The 21,802-nt window shown below is 49.2% G+C and overlaps 1 protein-coding gene across 1 annotated transcript in view; it reads left to right on the top strand.

The window, feature by feature from the left end:
* RUNX3 (RUNX family transcription factor 3) overlaps window positions 1-21,802 on the top strand; it is a 76,337-nt gene that overhangs the window by 35,217 nt on the left and 19,318 nt on the right. The window lies entirely within an intron of this gene.

Here is a 21,802-nt window from a genome sequence, read left to right on the forward strand (position 1 = left end):
TTCCACTTTGCCTCAGTACCTCTAATCTCAACTTATTGTCTTCTTTTTTTAAAAAAACAAAAAACTAGTTTGATTTTTATTTCTTTGACTGGTGTTTAATTTTTTGGTTTTATGCATTTTTAAATTGTTATAAGTCATCTGTTGCTTCACAATGAGAAGGCGGCATATAATTAAAATGAGATGCTATGAAACAGGGGAACCTGCAGTTCAGTGAGGATGCTGGGAACTTTGTCAGAGTTTTCCAGACCCCCCCCCCCTTGGGAAACTGAAGTTCCTAGGGCTCCCTCAGTCTAGGGCAGTGATCTTCAATGTTTTTTCTTCCCATGGCACACTGAACTCTATGGTCTACTCTATAGTCTTAGGCTGCAATTCTAACCACACTTTCCTGAGAGTAAGCCCCATTGAACAAAATAGGACTTACTTCTGAGTAGACCTGGTTAGGATTGTGCCCTTAGAGCACAATCCTGAGCTTGGTGCCCACTGTTGCAAACATGCCGTAAGACACTTTTGTGGGCCCTTTTGCCCGTGCTCTGCTGGTGCTCGCCCAGGGCTAGTTGACACTGGGCTAGTGCTGGAGCTCTGCCACTCGGTGATCACACAGACTGCCAAGAAGCGGAGAGGTAGATGGAGGAGTGGGGGGAAGTGGGGAGAAGGCGTTCTGGGGAGGGGGAGGAAGGGAGGGGAGAGGGCAGCCGGAGGAGGTGTGCCAGGGTGAGGGGGCGGGAGGGAGGTTGGACAGGTGGATCTTTGCTCCACCAGATCCAGAGCCTCCATGTCAGGCTCACCACCCAACAGGGAGGCTCTTGATTCTACTCTGACCTTCAGGTCGCCACAGAATTGAGTAGCCCCATTGCAGGGCTGCTCACTTTACCAGGAGGAAGGAGAAAAAAGTCCCCTTCTTCCAAGGAGCCGGCGGCGGCTGCCTGGAGTGCACAGGATGTGGCCGCAGTCATTTTCAATGCTGCTGCAGCCCCACATGCTGGGCAGCTCAGGATTTGGGCTGTGATTTCACTTCCAGCTTCCGGGAGACTCTTCCAGGTTCTGTGGCTGCTTTGCCAGTGAAAGAAGAGGGGCAGACCATTCATTACTACAGCCAGTTCTCCTGGAAACAGAGCCACCAAACCAGGGCAAGTTTTTTGTTATTTTCAACTGCTGTGCTCCAAACTCCCGTGGCACACCTGCGGACCTTTTATGGCACACCGGTTGAAAATCGCTGGTCTAGGAAATGACAGTGACCCTCACAAGTAGACACCTAGCATTGAAGGGATGTCGGAGGCTGAAAGGTTAAGAACGGAGGCACTGACCAGATGCAGGGAGCTCCAGACAACCAGCTGTGATTAAACATGGCCCCACTGTGGTTCTGTGATCATGGATTAGCAAAGCAGTAACCATGTGTTTTACTCAGAAGCAAGTTCCATTGAGCTCCACTGTTCCTTTTAGAATATCTGTGTTATTTACAAAGATACAAGCCAAATACTCTTTTCTTGGGGGAAAAATAAAAAACAAGCACTTCTGCAGTAGGTCGTAGATCCTCCCAATTCTGTATTTGATTATCAGAGAGAAACCCCCCCCCCCGAACCCCAACCTGCTTCTCCCCACCACCATATTGCAGTTCTCTGCCTTTCTCATGGCTGATGTACAGGTGGGGCTTCAGTATCCATGGGAGATCCATTCCAGGACCCTCCACAGATACCAAAATATGCAGAGAATTAAAACTGAGGGGTGGGGGGGTATGATGGTAAACTGGAAGTGCCTTCCTGAAGACTCCAGGAGGTCTTCTAAGGCAAGGGGAAGCCACATGCAATTTCCGTGCACCTCAGTAGTCCTCTCAGACTTCTGAAATGCATTTTCGGTCACATGGGACGTCCTCTGAGACCCTGCAGTGCAGGCTTGGCATTCGCGTTGAGTCAAATCCATGAATGGCAACCTCACGGATTAGGCGGGCCCACTGTAGATGTGACTTTAAGCATGGATTTGGCCTTCCTTCTTTGGATCTAGATGGGAACTATTTTGCCCTGTGCATTTTTCTGTATGAAAGCTCCCCCCTCCCCCCCCCCCAAAGCTACAGGTCTCATTAGGGGAAACAAGTCTGCTAGGGCAGCTTCCGTTCTGGGGAAATAACAACTCTGAGGGTGCCCTTGTTTTGTCAGGACAAGGGCATAAAGAGAAAGGCCGAAACCTTCCCCACCGTGGCTGAGCAGAGATTTGAATCTGGATTTTCCAGATCTAAGTCCAAAACCAGACCCACAGAGCCACCAACCTGGCTTTCCTCACTCTGGTATATAGTATCCTCACTGGTCCCCCCCTCCACTGTTGCTGGGAAAAACATCCACCCCAATGCTGGGAAGAGATTCCCACCCATCCAGGAGCACTAACAGTGCTTTGTTCTGCCCCTGGCCAGGCAGCCACAGAGATTCCAGCAGCCCAGCGCACTTGTTGCATCAGCAGCAGTGTTGTGGCAATGCTCGGAGCAGATGGCATGATTAATGGAACCTCTGTTGCTGTCATTACTGCGGATAGCGCATTGATATGATAAGTGGAGGCTGGTTGCGTGCAGTTGCCTTGCTTCCTTCCACGCACGCCATTATCCTGGCTGCGCCCCGCCTGCTCCCAAACATCACAGCAGCTGCCGTCACAGGTGCAGCAAAAACAAGGCTGGTCCATCGAGGCATTTTTGCTGCCACTCCCATCACCAAATCAGTAGAGGGGTTTGCCTTTTTTATTTAATATTCATTTCAGACTCAGACATTATCTTTGGACTTGATGCCCTCCGTCCTTGACCCCCTTCCTTGAGTGCACAGATTCAAAAATGTGCATCTCCGCTGCTCTCCTGTCTTTTTTTCTAAATGACATTACATCTGCTTTATTTTTCACATTTTTATACCGCCCTTCCTCCAGGGAGCTCAGGGTGGTGTCTATGATTCCTCCTTTTGTCCTCACAACCACCCTGCAAGATAGGTGAGGCTGAGAGAGTGACCAGCCCAAGGTCACCCAGGAAGCTTCACGGCTGTGCAGGAATTTGAACCTGGATCTTCCAAGTCTAACTCTTGAACCGCAGCACCATTCTGCCTCTCAGCCCAGGTTTTCAAAATGGCGGGGAGCTCATAAACCAGGCTGACCCAAGGCCTATGGGAGCCTGCGGTGGCCTGCCAAATGCTGTCCCCCTTCCGTGGTGATTAGGCAGCCCCGGCTCCTTCTGTTGTGGAGTGGAAAGAGAAAAGGGGGACACTCTAGCCCACCATACTCCTCTCCTCTACACTTCCTCTTCTGCTTCATTCTTCTTCCATCTCCAGTCCACAGAGTGGGAGGAAGGGAGGAGGAGGAGACAAAGGGATGGGCAAAGGTGCCTCCTGCCCCCACCAGCTTGCTGCCTGAGATGACTGTCTCGGTTGGCTCTTAGATGGGCCAGTCCATCAGCCCATGCAGTGGTTCAGCTGGGGCTTAAGATGTTTGCATGGGACAGATCTGAGGAGGGGCAGACCCTGATGCATGCCGCAGTGTTCACTGCTTGTGGGCACTTGTCAGGATGTTTGCAGTCAGTATGTTGCTTAGGGGATGATACTGCCTTTGTGTGAGTCCATCCCTCCTAATGCCGCATGCCTGATCTCATCTGATCTCTCGGAAGCTAAGCAGGGTCAGGCCTGGTTAGTACTTGGATGGGAGACCACCTGGGAATACCGGGTGCTGTAGGCTTATTGTACCATAGTCTTTCGAGACTGAAGGTTGCCAACCATTTTGTCTTGCAGCAAGCACCTAGTCCTCAAGGTCGTTGTTTTTTTTTAGAAACCCAGGACCATTAGCATGCAAGGCCACTGAGATCAAAGGACTCGACCTAACAAGTAAAGGCAATGGAGGTTTGCATAGTCTCTAGTTTGCACTGAAGTCTCTAGTTTGCATAAACAAGCTCTCCGTTTTGGCATGCATTGGAGCCAAGTGCTGTAAGAAGCAATGCCTTTGTAGCAGGGCACCCATGGCAGAAAGCTCTGGTGCTTGGGGAATCAGTGCAGGAGATCTCCAACCGCACTCTTGAGGTTAATTTCATGCGGTGTTTACAAGATGTACACCAGGGGTGGGATAAAGGGTGAGTCTTGACAGGCACGGATCCAGGATGACCTACCTAACTTGTTTGTTGTGAAGAAGGAAGGCACCTCTAAGCTCCCAGAGATAATGCAGCCATCCCAAACCCACGCTGATTTTTTTTTTTTAAAGCCAAGCAAAAAAAAAACAAAAAAAAAAAAAACCACTTTATTTTGTACCAGCTTCTACTGCAGTCATACAAGGACCAGGGCAGACACACCTCAATTCCAGCTGCCCACACCCTCGGTATCTTATCCTGTCTATCTTGGTTCTCATACCACACCCATTGCCGAGGGATCGGAGCATAGCCTTGTGGTTAGGAGCTGCTGCTGCTTTGCCCATTCTTGTGTATCCAAATGAGAGGACATGAAAAAGGCCCTTGGACCAGTGATGCTTTTTCAGGTGCATCTCTGAGCCTCAAAAGCCTTGGATTTTGTTCAGAAATCTTGTCCAGTGCAGAGAACATTCAGCCTGTAGGCTCCTCCAGCAGACCCTACTCTGTCTCATAATAGCCCAGTGCCCGGAAGGAAGGTGGCTGGTAGGTCTCTTGGCTATTTCCCCTCTTCATGCCAAGTGCTGCTTCTTCCCCTCAAACCAGTACAAGGTTCTCCCTTCTGTGCTCCTTCTTCCAAATGCTTTTTCCGGCCTGCTTCCACAGACGTGCTCCAAGAAGGGAAGCGGCCTGGAATCCAATTTGACAAGTGGTGAGGCAACTCAAAGTTGGAGCGCTGATTCAAAATGTCCCTCCCATTAGTGGTGTAGCTAAGGGGGGCAGGGGGTACATTGCCCAGGGTGCCACACCTTGATGGGGTGCAGACCCACGGTGAAAAAAGCAGCCTTCTGAGGCATACGGCCTCCTCAGGCTTCAGAAGGTCTCCTAGAGGCTTCGAATGGCACTTCCAGTTTTTACAGACCTTCTGAGTCTGCACGGGTTGTGTGTGTGTGTTTAAAACATTAGTGCCCTGATGGGCTTAGCTATGTCACTGTTTCCCATTTTCTCCACCATCTTTTCTCTTGTTTAAAATGTCCCTCCCATTTTATCCATCATATTCTCAGGTGGTGATTTTGGGATCAACTCTAAAAACTGGCAGTGCAAGAACCCTCCTGTAGGCTAATCCCCAGCCCCACACCAGATGTCCGAACATTCAGCAGAACATCTGAAATGGGGGTCTGCTAGACATGTCCAGCTTCTGATAGTCTACTGAACCTGTGAGTGTTGGTGGGTGGGGCCAGGAGGTGCATGTATGTTGAAGGTGGAGCCAAAGAGCGTGCCTTGCAATGTGTTTGGAGGAGATGCATGGAGGGGTTCCACCGAATACGGCTTAGGTGCCCCCTAAAGTAGCCACAGAGTCCAAGACTTTGGCTTTGGTACCAGAATGAAGACTGTATCTCAGTGACCTGCAAGGACAATAATAAACTGATGGGGAAATGACTAGAGAGGAAGGAGCAAGCTAGATGCCTTTGTGGTCTAAACCACAGAGGGAACTGCGGCGGAATGTGAAGCACTTTGCCAGGCAGAGAGGAGTGGGACGACCCAGTTCTTGGCAGGGGTCGAAGTTCCAGCAGACTGGCAAGGAGAACAAGTCGGGCAAGCTGGAAGCTGCCTGCACCATTGATCCGATGAGAGTTGGTTTTCAACATCCATGAAAACCATTAAGTGAGCCACGTGTGCACCCTGGGGAAGGTTCCCCTTGGGGCATAAAGTGGTAGTTGCAAAAGAAAAGAAAAAGAAGTAACAGAAAAGGAAAACCCACAGGGTAGCTGTCACGCTGCCAAACTGGGAGGAGATTTCCCCACTCCTACCGGTTTCTGATCAGGTGCAACAGTCTGATCAAACGCTGGTGCTCAAGGGTGGACCAGACTGTGCAGACATCCACCGTGGTCGTTGGCTGTTTCTCTTGGCCCTCAATGAAGTAAACAGCTAGACCTTTTATAGGCCATCCCCAGATTTCTAGGCCAACCTTTGGTAGTGTGGTGCAGTGGCTAGAATGCCTAAATTAGGGCAGATGAGAGCTAGGTTTGCATGGTCTGCCCTTGGCCATGAAGCTGTTTGGGTGACTGTGGGCCAGCCACTCTCTCTCCCTCTCTTAGCCTGACTTACATCACAGGCTTGTCATGAGGATGAAAGAAGGGGGAGAAGCCATGCGCAAAGAAGCCTTGGAGGAAGGGCAGTATCTGCTGATACCGATTGGGACCAGTGCAGGCTGAAGAACTCTCTGTGCGCAGAGGGTGCATGCTATAATGTGTGTGTGTGTGTGGGGGGGTGCTGTTCCCTGCCGATGGGACTCATGGGGGAGCATCTGGCTGGCCAGTGTGGGGAGCAACACCCTGAACCACGTGGACCCACCGGGTTCCCCCTACTCTCGGATTTTTACAAGCCACAGGAAAGCCACAGGATGCATCGTTCCAAACGTACAGGCTTCCTTAGGATCTCCAAGTGTGTGTGTTTGCAACCCATCTGGTTGCAAAGATAAGCCTGAAGGTGTGTGGGCACTGCCTGATGAAACCACATGAAACCAGAGGGGTGGCTGAATAGGATTCCCAGGGAAGGAGGCTTTAGTTCCTCCTGGCCCCTCCCGTAACTAGCAGAAATAGAACTATGCAAAATCAGCTCAATCATCCTGCCTGTTGGGTTCACTGGCACAGTTCATCCAGACTGAAGAAATGGGCTTTATTTTTAGGATGCTCAAAGTGTTATGTAGCACCAGGACTGTGCTGGGTCCTGTTTAGTACCGCTGGATGATCAGAGGCCTGTCGAAGCCACCAGAATGTGGGTCTCATCTCATCCCACCTGTCCGAGCATGGAGGCAGATGGGCTGGGAGAGAGACACTTTGCATTCCTGCATAGGCAGAGGAAAAAGCGCAGAGGACTTTCTGATTGGCAGAAGCAACTTCTGAGATATTTCAGAGCTGGGCCCAGGTTGCTTTGGAGCCTGTGCTGAATTGAAGGGTATACGGTGTATCGGGGCGTGTGACTTTCATGACACTCACAAGCCTCTTACCACCATTGATTGTAGCAAAATAGCATGGCAATCCCAGGTCCCCCATAGCAGCTTTCTGAGAACAGCCAACAGACCTTCACAAAAGGTATGGACTCCCTGAAATGTGGGCACTCCTGGGATTTGTAGTGTATGCATGCGTGCTTGCTGCCCACCGCTCTTTTCCTTGTTCCCATCTTCAGAGATAGTGGCAGAGACAGGCAGGCCAGTGGCAGAGAGTGGCAGAGATAGGCAGGCCAGTGGGTGGACAGAGCTGGTCACCCTTCCCCAGTCTGCTGCATGAGATGACCACCTCACTTGGTCTCCACGACTGTCTCAGGTCTCCCTACCTCCCCATTGGTGAGTGTGAAACAAATATGGGGCCATCCAGGTTTTTTTTTCTTTTTCCTGGTGGATCAGTGGTTCTCCTTGCTTGCCAACATCCTTCTCAGGGTTGGGCAGAGAGCAGGGTGACATCAGGGTTGGGCAGAGAGCAAGAGTCTTTTTTGCTTATCTGATAGGCTTGCTCTGTCTTTTGTGGGTATATTCTAATAGATAGAACAAAAACGGTTATGTGATAAGAGAGTTCATTGTGCACTGGGGATTTCTCTGTGCCCAGAGGGGATGACGCCCCTGTTTTGCTGTTTTGGATTATGGAGGTCAGGCTCCATGCTAGCTCAGAGAGTAAAAGGCTGTGGAAAGAAGGCCTCATGCATGACCTGTTTCCAACACAACGATATACAGCGGGTCCTCCTTGATATCCATGGGGAATCTGTTTCACGACACACACCCCACCAAGGATACAGAAAACCATGTATACTGGTATCCATGGTGGGGGGAGTGGCACGGCACTGCAATTACTCACCTGGAGACCACACCAGCCCTCCAGAGGTTGCACCAGTCTCCCAGACTCCTCAGAAGGCGTCCTAGATACAAGCCAAAGCACTTCCAGTTTGCGCCGATGACTCCTGGGAGGTGATCTGAGTCACAGGGAGGGACACAACCAGGGGAGCCAAGGAACCCTTGCAAACAACCCGCCGCTCTGGACAACATATAGGATTGTACCCCTAACAGAGAGGTCCTGGGCCAATGGCCCAGGAAGTTAAGGGAGCTGCCAGTCATTAGGGAAGCCCTGCCTTAGTACCTCACCGGTTGCACAAGATAACTCGTTGGCCAGTTCAATGTTCTTTTCAAGTCGTAATGGCTCAGGCTCCTGGAAGGCTCCTGAAATCACCAGTTTAATCAAATTCTGGGCTGGCTGTTTCCTTGCTAGCTTGGGAATGTTTTCCCTCCCTCCAGAAACAACAATTATCAAGTCTGGCCAAATTTCTGACTCCTCCGTAATTACGAGTAACAAAGAGCAGCTCTTTAGGGCTTTCTTAATATTGCGTTGTTATTTTTTTTAAAGATTTTTTTTTTAAAGAAACATGTTTCAATTACCTTGAAGAAATATGATTTCCACGAGGGTCAAACAATTAAGTTAAATGGCGCATGTGTTCATTCCTGGCTCTCCCCGTCCTGTAGACAGGAGGAGGCAAATTGCCAGCAGATGCCAAAAGTGGAAGCTGGAGGACTTTTCTCAACCTCTGCCTTGTTCGGAGCCTGTGGGGCTTTAATTCAGTTAGGGCTTGCCTAGACTGGGACAATTAGCACTGGTTAAAGGATGTCAAGGCCCCCCTCTGAACACAGCCAGGTGATCCGAGGGCTCGTGCCCACCTTCCTGGCAATTTGCCTCCTCCTCTCTTATGTGTTGGTGAGCTTTTGTGTGACACAGAACACAAAACACATGATGATTGACTCTGGATCGACCCAAAGTACTCCCCAATCTACACAATCTGTCATGCGTAAGAGCAGCTTGCATTCTGGGGATGTCTCTTATTAACTGATGTGAAAAAGTTTTCCCATGGTTGACCCCAGTCTCCCCCTTGCATGGAGTGTCAAATGCCATTCTGTCTTGTCACAGCTCCTCCCCACTGGGCCTTGTGCCCGCTTAAGGCTGATTAGTTTTCCTTGGTTGACTCACCAGTACAGCAAGCAAAAGTCAGAGTCCACAGTCAGTAAGCCAAGTCACAGTCCAAGGTCAGTTTGCCAGTCAGTCAGTCCAATCAGTCAAAGGTGCCAATTCAGAGTCCAAAGTCAGTAAGCCAAGTCACAGTCCAAGGTCGGTCGGTCGGTCGGTCGGTCGGTCGGTCGGTCGGTCGGTCGGTCGGTCCGTCCGTCCGTCCGTCCGTCCGTCCTCTCCACAATCACTCCTCCTACAACCCACCATCCTTTCTATCTCAGGTGCTCCTTATATCCTGAGGGATCTCCTTTAGCCTCTAGTGGCTGCAGCTGTGCAGCACACCTCCAGCTACCACCTGGGCCTTAATCCTGCATTCACTTAGAGTAAGGGGCACTGTGGACACCACACCCTATCTCCTCGGTAATATCTTCCTCAGTGTCACTACACTTTCCCCCTTACCTAAAAGCTCAGCCTTATCCATTGCTCTCCTCCTCCTCCTCCCCCTCCTCCCTGGATCTGAAAAGAAAGAAGGGAACAGAACAGAAGTGTTTTGCATGGTGATCAAATTGCAGATTGAAGAGAGGTTTCACTAGGGCCAGCCCATTCATGAGGCCAACTGAGGGCCCAATCCCATCCAATTTTCCAGCACCAGTGCAACCGCAATGCAGCCACAAGGTAAGGGAACCAATGTTCCCATACCTTAAGGAGGCCTCTGTGACTGCCTCTCCACCACAGGATGCAGCGCACGCCCCATTGTCACACTGGAAAATTGGATAGGATTGGGCCCTGAGTCAGTAGCCTTAGGGCAGCAGATTGGCGGAGCGGGGGTTCCTCATTGATCCACCTCCACTGTTTCTCAGTCTTCTGCGTCTTGGATTGGAAAAGAGGGAGACAGAGCGGAAGTGGAAGTGCAGAGGAGAAGAAGAGTGGTGGGCTAGAGTGTCCCTCCTCCATCCCTCTCTTTCTTTTCCAGTCCGGGGAGTGGGAGGAGCCGAGGCTGACACATAACTGGTGGGGTGTGGGGGGAGGTCAACGTTCGTTCAGCCTGCTTTCTTGGGCACTGGAAAGTCTTGGGCTGGCACTGGAGATGACTCCATATGATCTTGTTTGGCGTAGACAGGAAGTTAAGGTTGACCACAGGTGAAACTGAACCTAACAGAAGTCACAGATCTGCTGCAAGGACATCTCAGTTCCCATAATACTCAGTGAACATTCTTTTTGTTGAAAAGTGGTATATAAAAACTGTTAACAACAACAACAACAAAAACAGCATAAGATGACATCATCATTCTGTGTAGTCTTTGTCATTGGCTGTGCTGCGAGGGCAGGGAACTTGGTCATGTTGACACCACGTGTCAACGCCACGTGTTGAGGGCAGGGAACTTGGAACTTGGTTGACAGGGTGCTAGAGAAAGGACCCAGTTCAAAGTTGAGCACCTGCTCTAAGGTCTCATTTCCCTTCCTTGGCATCTCAAGGTAGGGCTGGAACCCCAGAGAGCCACCACTGTCCAAGGTCAACAAGGCTAAGCTAGGTGGGCTCAGCTGGCACACTATAACTGGCCACAAACCCCATAGTTGTTGGCAACCTTCAGTCTCGAAAGACTATGGTATCGCGCTCTGAATGGTGGTTCTGGAACAGCGTCTAGTGTGGCTGAAAAGGCCGATTCGGGAGTGACAATCCCTTCCACACTGGGAGCAAGTGCAGTCTGTCCCTGGTCTGTCTCCCTGGCTATGGACCTTCCTTCTTTGCCTCTTAACCTCAGACTGTTGGCCAAGTGTCTCTTCAAACTGGGAAAGGCCATGCTGCACAGCCTGCCTCCAAGCGGGCCGCTCAGAGGCCAGGGTTTCCCACCTGTTGAGGTCCACTCCTAAGGCCTTCAGATCTCTCTTGCAGATGTCCTTGTATCGCAGCTGTGGTCTACCTGTAGGGCGCTTTCCTTGCATGAGTTCTCCATAGAGGAGATCCTTTGGGATCCGGCCATCATCCATTCTCACGACATGACCGAGCCAATGCAGCCGTCTCTGTTTCAGCAATGCATACATGCTAACCCCATATTATAGATACAAAGCCTCATATCCCAGCCATAACATGAACCCTACCTTTGTTTTTTAAAAATTAAAAAATACACCTAATAAAATATAAATATACATCTATTAGGACACAAATGTCCAGGACACAAAAAGAATGGACACAATTGTCCCATATCAGGATGCATTTGTCCAGTTGCACGGGATACAATGGTCCTGTCACTAAAACGGATATACGTAAGCTGGCAACTCTATCCTAGTGCAATGATGTCTCGGCGCCTGCCTGGCAATTGGATGGCCAACTGACTCCAAAAAAAATGCCCTGCTCTGCTCTTGTGCCTTTAATCTGCAAATGAAGTTTTTCATGGCGTTCAGACAAGCATTAGAGCATGTGCTAAGGTCTGCGGCTCAAAGAGCTGTTAAAGGCACAAGAGTCAGGGGCTGAAAAAAGTTGGGGGGAAAAATTACAGAACCAGGAATGTGAGATGCCACTGTCCAGAAGACACTAAAACTGGTTGTGGGTTAGTGGTTTCAATGGCTTTGTGGAGAGGCAGGTTACACATCGCCCCCAGTTCCTGGAAATATGAGCAATCGGCCTCATTTATGTGAACTGAAAATAAATCTCAGTGAGGGGGGTGAAGGAGGAGAGGCTGGATTCCCAGTGCACCTCTCGTCAAAGAGCATCAAGAAATAGATACCAGGAGTAGCTTCAAGGAATCAGGCAGCACTCAGGCCAAGGGAATTGAGAAACTGAGACTAATTAATGCACTCTGAAATTGGGCCAGGGTATCGGGGTGAACACCCCCTCGACATACTCATCCCATCTTTCATAACTGCATCTTTCTTTCCCAGTGCGGAGATGCACGTAAGAATTGGGTGCCCCTGGCAGTGCCAATGGCAAGTCGGTTGTTGGATCAGAGCTGCGCTTGTCATGCTTGGCCCTCAAGCTCTTGCTAAGCAATTACTCTCGGCTGGTGGTGCGCTGTGATCAAGGCGCGGTGGGTGCATGTGTAAAGGAGCCTGTTCATGTGGCTTAATCCTTGAAGAGCGCATGAATGCCGACAAGGGGGGGGGGGAAGGCAGAGGAAGGTGTGTGCTTGTGTGAGTATTTCTCAGTTCCTGGCATATGAAGCAGAGGTGCTTTAGTTCCCAATCAAAACTGGAGTGCGCAGGGTTTTCTTGCTCAAAAGGTCAGTAGTGTTCAGAGTGTGTAGGAGTATATGCTTCAAATTTCCCCATTTTATTAGAGACAGTACCTATTTTCTGGTCCCGATCTCTGACCCGTGTGTCTGTTGAGGATGCCCAGTTACTGTTTTAATCATAGGGTTTCTTGGAATTGCCATTTTGCAGGGCTTATCTCCCAACCAGATGCTGTCTAGAAGTTCTGAGTTGGGAAGGTATATTCCCTTGCCTGTTCAACCCTCCTTCTCTGCTTCCTCAGCAAAAACTGTAGTTCGTGCCAGGGATGGGCCGAGACTCAGATGACTCAAACTCGAGTCACAGGAACATACATTTTTCACAACTCATACGGACTCGAGTCACACGTGTCAAAAACTTGGGCACTGACTTGGGGGTTTTACCCTGAAAATGAAAAAAATAGACTCGAGTCAAGGCTTGCGTATGTGCTTGTGACTCTGTGCTTGTGTGTGCTTGTGACTCTGTTTTGTACATGTGCTTGACTGCTCTGTCTGTTGTTGTTTTTTTCTCCGCTTCTGGGGCTTGACTCACTTTTCAAAAAAAACTCAGGCTCAAGTCAAAATGACTCAAAAATGGCTCTGGACAAGATGTAATGGCCACTGTTATGACTTGTGGGTGACTCGAGTCAAGGGCGCAGAGACTTAGGACAAGACTCAGCGCTGTGACTCCGGCACATCCCTGGTTCATGGCCTGGTTATCTTTCATAATGACTACTGCAACCTCCTCCTTGCTGATCTTCTGTTGATTCATCAGAGTCCCCTTCCCTCCACCATACCATCTGCTGATAAGGTCCTTCATTTTCCCCATCGCACTAATCACATCATGTGCACCCTTAAAGCTCTCCACTGGCTTCCTGTCCACCACTGGCTGCAGCACACATTCCTTGCCCTCACCTTTAAAGCCCTCCGTGGCCTCTCATCTTGCTACGCTCCTGCCCAAGTCCAGCTCCACCACCCTCAACCATCTGAAGATCTCCTGTTTTCTCATACAACTTGGTCCTTTCTCCCTTCCTGTCTCTTATCTTTGGAACTACCTCCCAGGATGCTTTCCAGTCACCTTCTCCAAATCCCTCCTTAAAATCTACCTTTTCCAGAAGGTTTTCGGCAGGGCATCCTAACTTCCTGTCCCTACTGTAACAAAGGTGGCATATGTGTAACTAACAGTGTTGCTTACCCTCCCCCTACTTCCACCTGGCACCATCCCCTTCTTTTCCTTGTGTCACTCTCTAGATGAGCCATTTTCAACCAGTGTGCCGTGGCACACTGGGGGTGCGCCACCAAAGGTTTGCAGGCATGCCATGTGAGTTTGGAGCACAGCAACTGAAAATTTCTAAAAGACACTTCTTGGGTTCTGCGCTTCTGTTTCTAGGGCAACTATCTAGTAACATCTGGTCTGCGCTCTTCCTCCACTGGCGGAGGAAGTAATAATCCATTACTACTTGTAGTAAAAATTCATTACTGCAGTCAGTTGCCCAAGAAACAGAGCCGCAGAACCCAGAAGAGTCTTCCGGAAGCCCAAAGTGACAAGCCATAGAGAAGACCATAGAGGTCAGTGTGAGATGAAAGAGGTTGAAAACTACTGATACGTGGTGAGCAACTCAGGCAGCGTCCCACTCAGTGTAAAGAATTCTGAACACTGAAAATGCTGTGCAGATTAATAAGTAAATAAAAGCAACATCTGTGTATACATGTGCACACAAACAGTGAGGCATTATGGAGCTCACAGCCTGGCTTTTTTGCACATAGCAGCTGTTGAATTGTGTGTTTGGAATTTCTGATAATACATGGTAGTAAAATGTATGTTTTCCTAGTGCACCTTTAACCAAAAGAACAAATGTTTAAATCTGGCTTTTGAATCAGTGGAGGAAAAGTGATTGCAGACTAAATGGAAGACGGGATGCAATGGAGAAAGTGAGGCTTGTGTGCCCATCTACTCTAGCTTTCTGTATCTCATCATAGCCCACCAGTTGCCTGAGGAAGCATCCTTGGAAAGTTGTATAAGCACGACCCTATTTTCATCCATGAAATGCATGTGTGTGGGAGGGGGTATGTAAGTGAAAGAATTCCTTGCCCTTGGAGGAGGTCATCCCCTGCATTTCTGCAGTCACTAACAGAGACTTCAGAGGTCAGGCAGGTGGCAACTGGAGACTGGATCTTTTCTGTGGGGGAACCCCAGTTGTGGAATCCCCTGCCCACAGGCTCTCCTGTGCATCCCCGCTGTTGCATTAGAGACTTCACGTCTGTTTCAGTTGCCTTCGCTAGCCACCTCGGTCGTTTTGCATGGTAAGGTGAGGCCTGGCAAAAGAAATTGGGGTGCCTGCTGAGTAGAATCACAAAACAGGGACACATACAGAAGCACAACAGGCAACCCGCCCTGGAGGTGGATAGTTCTGCTGTGCCTCTCCATGGGGTGGGATTGAATGGTGCACAGTGCAATCCTATCCAGGTTTACTCAGAGGTAAGCCCCACAGTGTTTAGTGGGACTTACGCTATATAGGACAGCAGCCTCAATCGTGCCGGAAGCAAAGCTGTGGCATTTTAACCTGCTGACAGAGGACAGGACTGCAAAGAGGAAATGTGAAAAACAGGCAGAGGTTGAACAGGCAGACTCTTCTTGCAGACTCAGGCAGAGGTTCAACAGGCAGACTCTTCTTGCGGTTGGCTTCTGTGCGCTCCAGCATGGAGTTTGGGAATCCCTGGTCTCTCCAGTGTCATCTCTCCTTGATGACAAGACAAGAATGAATAAACTACAAATAAACAAAAGAACCTGGGGGCACACATGCTACAATGTGGACTGTCTCCTAACTGACCAATGAGGCTGATTGTTCAAAGAGCCAATGAAGTGTTGTTATGACTCAGCAGGAAACCAGTTAGGGGCTAGTATGAGTCAGCTCTCAATCAGCTCTCATTCCCATGGATAAGAACCAATACTAGAAATCTTATACCGTTGTGTGTCATCAAATTGACCACTGGTTTAGTGGTGGTTCCTGATTTGTTGGGTGACCCGTACTGTGATATATTAAAATAAGGTAATGCCACTGCATTTAGGCTGTGCATATGATATTGTAGTTTTTCTGTATGATTTTGTATGGAGGAGGTCCATCTTGGGGGTGACGTAGTGAGCTCCAGCACGGGTGATGCTAACCCTTGTGACGCCTCGGGGGCATGGCTGCCCACCTGGGAAGCAAATGGTTGGCATGTGTCGCCCCTCCACTTCCCGCCTCTCCACTTCCCCCAGCCTGAGTCCCACCCTGCAGAGACCAAAAAAGACACCCAGTCCGGAGAATGGGCCTCTGCCTACGTCACCTCTGGTAGAATGCTACGGCACTGGCTGGAACCCAGAACGGCCGCTCTGTATCCACAGTACCTCTTTCCACTTGAATTATGTCTAGATGGAGCCCAGTATTCTCAATTTGTGATAGAGGCTTTATTCTGAAGTTGTAGTTTGTCTTATAGCGCCACCTACAGGCTTCCTTCCTCTCTGCTCCTCAGCAGTGCTGTTGGGTCTCTTTGAGCTGGAGGATCAGGGCTGCCATACTGGCCTTCAGTGGGGTTGCTTTTCAGTCGTCCCCCCACCCCCAAACCAGAGGCTGCCCCAAGCAGTAGCAGCAGCAAGACGTTTCCCATAAGGGCAAGTCATGCAAAATATATAGCGCTGTGGATTGAGGCTCCTGTTTCCCATCATGGTCATTGCATCTACAATGTAACCCCTCCTGCTGACAGCAAGTCTGCTCACATCCGGTGATTAGGCTTCTTTCCTAGCAGCCTGACTTGCCAGAAGCTGCTGGTACTTTCTTAGACCTGAAAGATCCAGGTTCAAATCCATGCTCTGCCATGATGCTTCCTGGGTAACCATGGGGCCAGTCTCTCTCTCTCTCTCTCTCTCTCTCTCCCTCTCTCTCTCTCTCTCTCAGCCTCACCTACCTCACAAGGTTGTTTTGAGGACAAAAGGAAAGGAGGAACCACGGACACCACCCTGAGCTCCTTAGCCGTATAGAAATGTAGAAAAAAAAAAAAGACTGGTCAAAAAAAGTTTTTGAATTCTCTATAACAGTGTTTCTCAAACTGTAGGTTGGGATCCACTAGGTGGGTTGCGAGCCAATTTCAGGTGGGTCCCCATTCACTTCAATATTTTACTTTTAATATATTAGACTTGATGCTCCCATTTGGGGAAATGTTACAGAACTGTACTTTTCACAGGCTACTATGTATATTCTTTTAACGAGATAGTAAATGGGACTCACTCCTGGGTAAGTGTGGGTAGGATTGCAGCCTAGGATTGTTTAAAATGTTCCTGCTTGATGACGTCACTCCTGGTCATGACATCACTTCTGGTGTGTCCTGACAGATTCTCATTCTGAAAAGTGGGTCCCCATGCTCAATGTGAGAGAACCTCTGCTCTAAAACTTTGTATCAGGCTGGAAGCAAGTTTTGGAGAACCCAAAAGCTTGCTTAAGGTTTGATGTTATTTGGCTTAAGAAAGGTATTGCCTGATTGTCCTTGTTGGATTTTTTTCCCCCAGCATGGCTACCAGCAATTTTTTTTCTCAGCACCAGGAAACATTGTAACAACCAGCTAATTTCCCATATGTCAGGCTGTTGTGCAAACCTCTGTAACAACTTCTTACCCTCTAAAAAATTTTTAGAAAAGCAAAATTGAGATAGCAGTTTATTATTTTGTTATTTATTTTTCCAGTTGTGGTTCACCTGTCACTAAAAACCACAAAGTGGCGAACAGGAAAATATGACAACATAGAAGTAACAAAACAATTTTAAAACCAACTAAAATTAATCAGAGACAGCGAACAACCCAGCATACACAAAACCCTTCCAGGCCACCTTCGTCCCCACCCAAGGCCTGGTAAAAGAAGTGTGACTTAAGTGCCTTTTTAAAAACTAAGTGGGAGGGATCATCACAAACCCCTAGATCAGCCATTTTCAACCACTGTGCCGCAGCACATTGGTGTGCCATTAATGGTCTCCAGGTGCGCCACAGGAATTTGGGAAAGGGTTATTTATTAGTAGGGCCATTGGGGGATGTCAGCCCCCCCACCAGCAGTGTGGTGTGCCTTGTCAATTGTCAAAAAACCGACTGTGTACCTTGAACATTTTAGTCCATTCCCAATGTGCCATGAGATGAAAAAGGTTGAAAATCACTGCCCTAGAGTAGTGAGTTGGACATCTGGGGGCCATCACGGAGAAGGCCCTGTGTCACACTCACCCCAATTTAGCTTGGTTCAATGAAGGCATGTGGAACAGAGTCTCTGCCCCCCCCCCCAAAAAATCTTCACAGGTGGGGATATTACTATTTACCAGGAAAGTGCTAGAACAGGGTTGTCAAACTTGTTTCATATAGTGGGCCAAATAGCATTCATGATGCCTGCTGAGGACCAGAAGTGACATCATTAAGCAGGAAGTGACATCATTAAGCAGATGATGGCCAGAAATAAGCACTTTGTTCTCACACAGAAACTCATTGGCTGCAAAAGACAGAACAGAAAGTGTTCAAATATTGTTCATAATTTCACGAATTGGGGGAGCCCAATTGGGGGAGCCCAATTATCACAGAGGGAGAACCCAATTATATTGGGGGCCAGAAAAATTGCTTCTGGATTCAGCATCCGGTCTGTGGGCCATACGTTTGACATCCCTGTGCTAAAAAAACCATTCCCTACAAAATGGGAACATTTGGAGCACACGCAGATTCTCAACCCAGGTAACCCACATTCAGTCCAAAGTCCAGTATCCTTTAATCCCCCAGTCGTTCCCATCCTACCTCCCCAGTTTCCATCCCATGATTGGGGTGAAATGTCGCTCTCTAACTGACCCAGCATAGGCAGGGCAGCAAAAAGCAAAGAGCTGGTGCTTGAAGCAAGAAGCAAAGAGCTGGCACAGAGCGGATTTGTGTCCAACGCACAACTTCACAGGCTTAAAGCAGCCTTGGTTGATTCATTGCATTGGTTTTTAATCTAGCAATTAATTAATACCATCTGCATGCTTTTGCAGAGGAGTGAAGAAGGCAGGAGCTTTTGCTGTTCTGATAAGACACCGTCAGTGCAATCCTAACTTGCGCTGGAACGGGAAGGCTGGCGGGCCTGCGCTGTATTCAGGGCACGTTTTGGGCTCGCTGAGCCCAACGGTATGGCTCCGTTTTGCTCCCCCCCGCCAGGAATGGCTCCAAAGGGAGGGGCCGCTTGCCCGCCCCGCTGCCAGCCTGAGCACTCCACCCCCCTCCAGCTACGCCACCAGCCCAGCTGACTCACACGGAGGTGCAAACGTGCTTTACAGCACATTTGTGATCCTCCCGGGCCAGTGCAAGGGACTTGCGCCGGCTGAGCGCATCCTTAGGATTGCACTCTGTATCTGTCACTGGGCTCAAACATGTGGTCCTCAGAGGGTCCAGGATAAATATAAGTTTGGGTCCACTTCCAGATCACATCACATGTTGTTGGCAACCTTCAGTCTCGAAAGACTCTGGTATCGCGCTCTGAAAGGTGGTTCTGGAACAGCGTCTAGTGTGGCTGAAAAGGCCGATTCGGGAGTGACAATCCCTTCCACACCGGGAGCAAGTGCAGTCTGTCCCTGGTCTGTCTCCCTGGCTATGGGCCTTCCTTCTTTGCCTCTTTGCCTCAGACTGTTGGCCAAGTGTCTCTTCAAACTGGGAAAAGCCATGCTGCACAGCCTGCCTCCAAGCGGGTCGCTCAGAGGCCAGGGTTTCCCACTTGTTGAGGTCCACTCCTAAGGCCTTCAGATCCCTCTTGCAGATGTCCTTGTATCGCAGCTGTGGTCTACCTGTAGGGCGCTTTCCTTGCACGAGTTCTCCATAGAGGAGATCCTTTGGAATCTGGCCATCATCCATTCTCACCACATGACCAAGCCAACACAGGCGTCTCTGTTTCAGCAGTGCATACATGCTAGGGATAGCATCGTAGGGAGGCAGATTGTAGCAAGGCAGAGATGGGTCCACAGATGTCTCTTATTGAAGCAGCAAATGGCAGCAACACGTGTGAATGAGCCATCCCAGGCCATCACACACCCTATTGAGAACTTCCCGATCACTTCACATCATTCTCCTCCACACAGTGATTTTTCAGCAGTGTAACTGTAACATGTTCATCTGCGAGACATCAAGTGCGATGAAAAAGTCAGCATGTATATATGCATGTATAAGGTGCATGATGGAACTTGGAGGTTGCTTTGGGCTGAAATGGCCAGCCAATATAAAGGTGCCAACAAACCAGAAAAAAAGGGCATGGTCTGCTCTGTAATGCAGAATTACATGTGCCTGTAATTCCTTCTTGAGATGCAGGAATCAACAGATGGTGTTCTTCATGGCATGGCGATGAACTTTGTCTGCTAAGGTCCACAGCCACCGGCGCTGGCGGAAACGTTGGCCACGCAATCTTCCGTCAGGGACTACCCGCTTCCGTTTGTAGGAGCTGCTGGTGGAGCAGACAAAGGAAAGTAGATCAACCAGCTCCTGATCACTCCAGGTGCAGCTGGAGAATGAATCGTATCATTGTGTCAAATCAGGAGTGCTGTGCTGAAAGGAGAGAGGCACCTCTCCGAGTCCTGCTGGCTACATCTGATAGCCCCGTGGATCGGCACATGCCACGAAGCTGCTTTTTGATATTGGCCCTTCCCATTGCTAATTTATTTGTGATTCTCCGGGGTGAGAACGAGTGTGGCATGTTACGATTAGCCCATGCACTCAACATCTCCGCAGAGGCAGGGCAGGGCTGCTGTTGATACACGCGTATCAGGTAATTAAACTGGCATCAATCTCCAAAGCCTTATCTCTCTGTATATTCACGCCACATATTTGTGTATTCAGATATCTAGTCAGGGCAATTTCCGCCCAAGGAGCCACAAGGCCTTTGATTCCATTCGCATTTGGGAAAAGCGGGGCCGTCCCATTCAGGCAGCTACCTGGACAGCACTGAATGACTGCCTAACTCCACCACTCCTCCTACTCCCTGGATTTGAAAAGGAAGGGAAATGGAGCATCAGGCTTTCTAGGCCACCACTCCTCTCCTCCACACACCCACTCTGGGCCCTTTTCATATCCAGAAAATGTGCCGTGCAGTTGTCAATCACTTCTACAAGGCAGGGGGTCTTTACCAACTTTACAGCCAGAGGGCTCCAAGGGATCCATCTCCAGTATTCCATGTTTTATGACCGATGTCTCAGCTATGTATTGAAGGCACCCCCAACTTCCAGTGTGCTTTTCATAATGACTGCCACCAATATCCGATTCACATTCATCTTTCCAGATGGAAAACATTTCATGCGTTTGATGTAGCGATAGAGATCTTCCTCCTCAGCTTGTTCTTTGGGGGGACGGGGAATTCAGTGTGCTCATATCATGATGTCATCGTTTGTCAGGTGCCAAATGGCATCTGTCTGAGTTGAAAAAACAGCCTTGTGGACACTCGTGACCAAATTCAGTGCTATGATATTTTATTAGTGGATTCCCTTTTCCAGTGCAATTAATATGACACGTTTGAGGAAAAACTAGGGATGGGATCGTCTGGAAATGCAAAAGACATCTCCTTTCACTTCAAAGGCGTAGAAGAATTTCCTTGGTCTGCCTTAGATAGGGCAAGTTTATTTCTTTACTCAGCGTGTGATCGGTCTGTGGAACTCCTTGCCACAGGATGTGGTGCTGGCGTCTAGCCTGGACACCTTTAAAAGGGGATTGGACAAGTTTCTGGAGGAAAAATCCATTACGGGGTACAAGCCATGATGTGTATGCTTGTTTTTATGTGTATGCTCCTGATTTTAGAAATGTGTATGCTCCTGATTTTAGAAATGGGTTATGTCAGAATGCCAGATGCAAGGGAGGGCACCAGGATGAGGTCTCTTGTTATCTGGTGTGCTCCCTGGGGCATTTGGTGGGCCACTGTGAGATACAGGAAGCTGGACTACATGGGCCTATGGCCTGATCCAGTGGGGCTGTTCTTATGTTCTTAAGTGTTTGTAACGTAGAATCCCAGAGATCGTGGGGACTTTATGGACCATCTAGTTTGACCCTGTGCTCAGTGCAAAAAGTCCAGAGCAAGAGGTGTCCCCAGTAGATGGGTGTCCAGCCTCCATTTGGAGACTTCCAACATGGGGGAGCCAGTCCCCTAGAGAACTGATTCTTTTGTCAGGCTGAATTAAAGCAATTCCCCCAAATATTTAACTGAAATCTTCCTCCCTGTAACTTAAACTTATGTTTGGGTCTTGGTTTTGGGGGATACAGGGAGGCAAGACCTCTGGCACGTTGTGTTTCCTTTGCCCTTGTCCGTGTGACAGCCCTCCAGGGATTTGCTGTCCTCCACTGAATCCTCAGCAGTGGTATCGCTAAGGGAGTTCTGGGGGTGTGGGCCACACTGGGTGATGAACACAGGGAGGATGACACCACTACTGACCAAAATATTTTAAACCTTAGCACTTTGAAATATGGGAGGAGGTCCATCATGGTCCATCAAGGGGTGACATGCTGGCCTCCCGCACCGCGTGACAAAAAGCATAGTGATG

This window comes from Tiliqua scincoides, chromosome 10, assembly GCF_035046505.1.
Source record: "Tiliqua scincoides isolate rTilSci1 chromosome 10, rTilSci1.hap2, whole genome shotgun sequence".
NCBI classification, from domain to species: domain Eukaryota; kingdom Metazoa; phylum Chordata; class Lepidosauria; order Squamata; family Scincidae; genus Tiliqua; species Tiliqua scincoides.